Genomic DNA, 7,312 nt, shown 5'->3' with positions numbered 1-7,312 from the left:
TGACAATTTTTCCCTTCGTAGCAGTATTTGCTCGGCTCTACAGAAATCACGTATTCGCTTTGATTAAATTTAGGCGTCTTGAAATTCGCAATATTGGTGACATCGATTTTTTTCAAGTGCCAATAAAAAAAGAACAGTAGAATTCTACGGAAGAAAGGTATTCGAGGGGCGAGTTTTTTTTCTCTCCACACATTGTTTAAACGTGCATATAAGCCCTTGCCAACGAGAAATGCTTTATTTGAGCGAGTAGAAATATCAGGCGCTATGAATGCATCCTGCTTCGCTATTTTGTTAGTGTTTGCTTTCTTCGCCTGTCTTGTTTCCACAAAAGCTTCACCAATTCCTGGCCCGTTTCCACGTTCCCGCCTTCCAACAGGACAATCTCAGGGAGCGCATCAACCACGGCATCAGCGTAACAGAAGAAATGCTATTCCTGGACCCGACTCGGAGCCACATCGACAACTGCGAGCATTTCAAAACGGCCATGGACAACGAGAATCCGAAAACAGGAATGCAACTCAGCAACAGAACAGCAATAATCGGCATCGCAATACATGATGGAGGAGTGAAATATAGAAAATAAGTCACCTCGCCAAAAAGGTACGTGGGCAGACTTCCCATTTTGTAACACTAAGAAATATGAAGTTCTTCAAACCAGATATAGGAAGAAGTGTTACGTTATAGACAGGCATCAGCAATGCAAGAAATACGTCACACTGATTGCGGACACTAGGTAACAAACTAATTTTAATCATTTAATTTGGCTGTCAAGAACTTGAGAGAACTTTCAGTTGTCTAAGCGAGGTTGCAGTAAACGACGCCAACGTCCGTCTGAAGGTTGTTGAACACTGAAAAAGCACATTGATATATAATGTCTATTGGTGTTTTGTGGCTAAAGCGCCCTTAGGCGTTGATGCACCCACGCTGACGCCTGGTGGCAGGTCTCCTCCATCACGACTACCAACGTCGATGACCATGAGCAACCGTCGTGCATATGGAAGCTGCACTACGCTGCACACGCTAGCACAACGCGAAAGACGAAGCACGTAACTGACACACTAATACAACGCGCAAGACAAAGCACGTAACTGAATCGTCACCGAGTCAAGTCAGCGCGTACAGCGCGTCGTAATTGCAGCCTCCGCGATCAACTTCACAAACATTTTCAGAGCTAATTGCGGAGGCCACGCTCCGCTGTGCTGAGTACGGTGAACGCCACCTAGTAGTTGGTAGTGCTTCTTGATGCCAGCGTCCCTTCCAATGCTGGCATCGAGGCGTCGTAGTGCTGAGACCACCGAAGCGTTCACTGTCGGTGCGCGTTAGTGTCATAATGCAGTACTTCTCTTTTCTGCTCGTAGGCGGCGGCACCGCTACTGCAAAGCTGCAGCTTTGCAGTAATTACCAAGGTTTTCCCGCTGTAATCATGCCTTTCAGAAATAACCGATCCGTGAATACTTCCGCGCCGAAGTGTGTAAAGCTACGTCGGATGCGTGTGCTAGTGTTCGCAGTGTCTCATTTCATGTTGTTTTTTTTTTTTTTTCAGTGGCGAGAAGGCTTTGGGCACGTCAGCCAAAGTGCCGCAGGCAAACATATAAACAAAGGAAGAACACGTTTTGTGAATTTTTATCCGAACGAAGTACCCAGCCTAGCAATCGGATATTTTACCGCAGCGCTAACAAAACGGCAAATTTAGCGGTAGTTTCTGCACCTGTAATATCAAACACTGACTACGAACAGTTAAGCTTTCTGCAGGAAAGTGTTTGTTGATTTCGGCATTTATAAAAACAATTCTTGTGTGCTTTACGCGCGTTAAACTTTAAGCTTTATTATGTTGAACGCAAACAGCCAATCCATGTTTAGTTAGAAAAGCAAGCCTGCAGCCGCGTTGGAACTGATCGCCATCGAAGTGAGCTACTGCATGTGCATACTCGATCCGCTTGCGCAAAACCTCATCTCTAAAGCTTTCACTACTCCAAGTGGTCGAAACAGCATCAAAGCAGAAGTGCGTATATTCTACTGACACGGTCTAAAATGTTTTTAAACGTGTGCAGAGCCACAATACCTTACATGGCACCGTAACTATCACTACTAATTTTTACATTTTTATTAGTACTCTTCCTACGGTGCGAATAAAGCAGTCTTCCAAAGAAGCATTTGCAAAGAAACTGCTCTGAACGACAAAGACGACGGTACGACAAGAGGCACTCGCGCCTGTTCGCGAACGTAAACTGAAGGCGCCTTGAAGAGCGGTAAGCGGAGCTTTGCGTTCAAAGAAGAGTTGCGGTTCTTTGCGTTGGTTAGGGTTATGTTTTGACACCTTCGTAATCGTGAAATACTGAAACAGGAACAAATTTCCACCAATCATTTGGTGGATCGTTAGCTAAGCGTAATAGGAGCACTGCTCAGTTTGCTATAAGCGCAGTTTTCAAAGCATCGCGTCGAGTGAAACCAAATGGTATGCGTTTTTCTTGTTGTGAACGCGTACATCAAAGCTATGGAAGTAGATGTAGCAGTTGTTACAGCAATGATGAGCACACAGGTTTGCGGGGGTGGCACCGAAACAAGCCAGCTGCGTCGCACCACGCACAGGATAAGCGCTGACACGATGGAAGTACGTATTTAGCTGTTGATCATGCTGATTGCCGACGTACCAGAACGTAAAATATAGAAAAGCCAACGACAAACGTCGGGGGCATACTTCCATAAAAAGACTAACGGATCCGTCTTACGTGGCTGCAACGGAAGTTGGAGGAATGCGTCAGACGCATCTTTAGCAGCTTTTTATTAGAAACATCGCAATGAAGAGCACATCCGCAGAAATTAATCAGGAAGTGAGCCGATATAAGCATACTCGGGTATCAATTTTTGTGTACGCTTCCTTTTCGGTCCATGTCTGCTTTTGTTCAAAATATTCTGGTTGTAATTTGGTACAGAGCGCTTCGGCCATATAAAATATTTTTTGATGCTATCATCCGGATTGGGTAGTAAGGCCTCCCAGGATTCTATCGTGTCTGAGCTATCGTATATTGCTTCACACGTCGACACCATGTGTACCATATTCGCTACTTCATTGCAGAATCTGCACTGTGATTTGGAGACTTCTGGATGGTATTTACCGTGTAGCGCGGGATCCCGGCCGACGGATAGAGGCGCTGTGGAGGAAGACCATCTTCTGCGGCGTTAATTGACTGGTGGAAATATAGGTTATTTCTCGCTCTCTCTCTTGATGTTGTCACCTATTTAGAGTTGTAAGACCTATGTCTTAGACTGCATGTGCCATTCCAGCATTTTGCAACCTGGGCTCAATACCACAGCAACAAATTGCTCCCATCTGTAAAATGACTCGTAAATACCGGACAGACTTGAATGAAGAGATTCGACTTTGCATGAAGGCCTTCGTTCTCGCCGCCATTATTGTAAATTGCTATATTATAGGCACTTCTACAGAACAAAACCGAACTGATTGTTCACACTTTTTAAATGCTCCCCTTTGTCTACCGTAACCTTACGTAGAAAATATATTACTCCACTCCATCTGTATTCATTATACCGGGGACAAACTTTACAATTACCCGCCCTGGTTGCTCAGGCTAAAGGTTAATGAACTCCAAGTGGTCCAAATTTCTGAAGTCCCCCACTACGGCGTGCCTCATAATCAGCTCGTGGTTTTGGCACGTAAAACCCCGTAATTTACTTTTTTAAACTTTACAATTTTTTTACTGTCATCCTAATGATATGCCAAAAAATGGCTTCGCTGTATGGCGAGTAACATGTCAATTTATTGGCGACGAACGCCCACTTTATGAGGCAACGCCTGAAGCGATTGACAGGTGAAACAGGTGAAACAGGTATGACAGGTGAAAGTTACATACTCAAAGTTTTTGTCGCGTTCGACCGGCATCGTTTTGTTGGCAACGGTTTTCTAGCACCATGTGATTGTTTTAGAGCTTACATAAATCCACTCAAAGGGTCACATATATAGGACTCTACCACGTAGCTAGACAGCAGCAAAATCAAGTATAATTTTAAAGCCTGGAAAGAAGCCAGTCTTGTGGTGATTTATGAACGTGTCTTCATAATTGACGTCAATATTGAAGTTGTTCGTGCAATAGAACCGAGACTACTCTTTCTATGAAATTGGACAGAACGATTGGAGATAAGCGTCCATAGGCACATTAGGGGAGACATATTCCAACCAAAATATCATCAAATTTACAAAATGCAGAGATGATGCAGAAACTCACAGGATAAAAAAATAGGGTGTAAATACCACTACTTTCTTTCCACGCCGTAAACTGCAACACTGACGATTGTACCCCAATCGTTAGGTTCATTTTATTGAGCATACCGTTTATAATACTGTTCTCGCATTTTGATTTGCATCTACAAACTTTCTTCGTGCAGCCGGCTTCCCACGTACATACATATTTCGGCTTGAGAATATCCACAGCATAATGCTTCATAGTTATCTCATTGTGGCGATATGATATACAGAACTGTTTATTAGCTGCGCCACAATTCTTCAAATCCAAGTGCAAATATACCTAACGAATACAAGGAACAGCTGATTTACCGCAAAAAACGGTGACCTGCTACTAGCGCATGGGCAGCGACTGCAGAATATAAGCAAGTACCAAGGATTCCAAAGCAAACATAATCATAATCTCAACGTGCATTGGTCCCGGCCGCTTCCGTTCAGTGGCTGCGACGTCCGATTGTTCAGTATAAGAATCGGCGGTTCAAATATCATCCTCTGCGGCTATATTTCAACAGGAGCGGAAAGCAAAAACACCTGTGTACATGTGTTTGAGAGCGTGTAAGGACAACCGGAGGGTAAAAACAATGTCGCAACTGTCTTCTACGGTGTCTCAGTCTTGGTCTGACACGTTGTATTTGTGGTTGACCTGAGTGGTTGTGGCGCATACCCACAGTGGGGGATTGGCCATGAATCGGGTGGTTATATTCGGTGCATAAAAACAAGGGAATTAACGAATAGAATACTGGAGTTTAGAAAGGAAGATTTTGTGAGAGGAGAAGAAAAAAACTAATTATAATAGGTTAAAACAGGAATAAAAGAGTAAAAGAAAACTATGGCGGGAAAGGTGAGAATAAGTTTAGCATGGTAATCGATTTGATTCAATGAGATAATTTTGAATGGCCAAGCAAACATTTCTGTGGCTGAACCCAATAATAGAGGCTCCAAAAGAGAGAATTACAGGTTCCGATAAATCTAGGCCAATATTGCGAAGCGGGATGTCCAGTAGTCTTTTCCTTATTGCAGAAAAACGCCTACAAGAAAACAAGAAATGGTCTATTGTCTCCGCTTCGCCACAGAATGAGCATAATGGTGAGCGGACCAGATCAGACCTGTGTAAGTAAAGTTTAACGTAGGGATATGGACACGTTGCTATTGGGATAGAGATGACGCTGGCGCTGCGGTCACCTTATCAAGATCATCACGCTTATGATTTTTCTTTTTTTCTTTTCTTGTCTTTAGAAAGTGATCGTTATTACTGTTCAATAAAATTCGAAAAATAAATGCGCAGGGACGATGCAATACGCCTATGTATGTTTAGGAAAGTCCATTCGTCGCTCAACGTATGTGAATAAATGTATTATGTAGTTGTTTTGTGTGTACTTCATTTGTGCATTGCCCATGAGGCTGTCCGCGTGGACGTTAGCTCTCTTTGGGCTCTTTCCGATTGCCACAATGCAGGCAACGCAGCAGTAGTACATATTTAAGATGATGATTGAATGGTGAGAAGACTAAATATTGACGCAGTTGACACACCTTGGCATAAGGGAAAGAACTTGCTTGAAATACGACACGTTTGGTACAAAATGTTTGCCGGTGCCACCAACTCATGGTCCTCGGTAAAGCAATGGTAAAAAAAAAAAGAAACGCGGACACACAATGAAAATTGTGGACAAAGAATAGAAGAAGAAAATTGGCCAAGAAAATTGGCAACCAAGTACACGGAAATTGGAAGTGCAAATAGACAACCAGGAATCATTAGAGAGATAGTGAGAGAAACAGAGAGAGTGAATTGGATACCCGCCGTGGTTGCTCAGTGGCTATGGTGTTGGGCTGCTGAGCACGAGGTCACGGGATCGAATCCCGGCCATGGCGGCCGCATTTCGATGGGGGCGAAATGCGAAAACACCCGTGTACTTAGATTTAGGTGCACGTTAAAGAACCCCAGGTGGTCCAAATTTCCGGAGTCCCCCACTACGGCGTGCCTCATAATCAGAACTGGTTTTGGCACGTAAAACCCCATAATTTAATTTTTTAGTGAATTGGATGCTAAGAATGGAAACAATAAATAGCATGAAAATTTACAAGAATGAGTAGAACGAAATAAGAAGAGAAAACCTGTACGATACCACAATGGGCAATTCCTTGCTATAATAAGGTTCGAGCCGTTTGCCTAAGGAGAAAAAACATACCGTAGCAAACATTCGCAACTAGATGAGTCATGTATAGCGGTTTGTTCGCGTCAAACGGGATGGCGCTTTCGGCGGCACGCCGCTCGTTGCCTCAGCCAAGGCGCACAAATACGAAACCATTACCGCGTCTGCCCCGTTTCTCGCCATCAGGTGTTGGAAATGCAACCGCGTTTTCGTTCGCGCAGTGTGCTCCATTCATGCTGCAAAATGTGGGGCGGTAGATTGAAGACGTGTGCAGTAGTTGGCTGCAAAACTAATGACTGGCATATTAAGGAATGGAGTGAATGTGTGACCAAGTTCGCGGACCGTTGCTACTATGCAGACAGCCTGTGTTGTCGGCCATTCTCGACGCAGGACTTTCCTCTGAGATAAAAAAAATCACTCACCCTCCACTGTTGTATCGCTACCCTCAAAACAAAAAAAAAAACACCAGCCCCGGAAGGTCGGCAAGAGTCAGTACCGCTCATTAAAAATGACCAAATAAGTAGCACCGCTTCCTGGCATAGTAATTTCGCGCACCTTGTCCTCACACATCTAGCCCAACTCGCACGCCATCTCACGCACACTCTATCGCCAACGTATTACGAATATGTCAGCAGGCGCACACTTGAATCAATGCGCCAAAGCAGAGTGACAGCGACTACACCGACAGCACACGAATGGTCGAAGCTGAATGTTTCTCGACGGTCCTGAGAAGTAAGTGAGTTACACGCCATAACACATCTTTGCTAAAAACTATTACAAAGTACAGAATAGCTGCTTTCCAAGTCTTGCGTGTAGCGACAACAAATCTACTGTAAATGAGCACACGCGCGAGCGATTAGACAGAAAATAATCAGATGGTGACTGCACCGGTCGACGAACT

The 7,312-nt window shown here is 44.1% G+C and overlaps 1 long non-coding RNA gene across 1 annotated transcript; it reads left to right on the top strand.

Moving 5' to 3' along the window:
* Window positions 1–255: 255 nt before the first annotated feature.
* On the top strand, window positions 256–5,568 carry LOC125941417 (uncharacterized). The gene is made up of 3 exons (XR_007464255.1): window positions 256–600; window positions 3,077–3,203; window positions 5,282–5,568. It is a non-coding gene; the product is annotated as an uncharacterized LOC125941417 (long non-coding RNA).
* The last annotated feature ends 1,744 nt before the right edge of the window (window positions 5,569–7,312 follow it).

Source organism: Dermacentor silvarum, chromosome 11 (genome assembly GCF_013339745.2).
Source record: "Dermacentor silvarum isolate Dsil-2018 chromosome 11, BIME_Dsil_1.4, whole genome shotgun sequence".
Lineage (NCBI taxonomy): Eukaryota > Metazoa > Arthropoda > Arachnida > Ixodida > Ixodidae > Dermacentor > Dermacentor silvarum.
The sequence above is the reverse complement of the archived record's forward strand: the minus strand, read 5'-3'. Positions and strand labels throughout refer to the sequence as shown.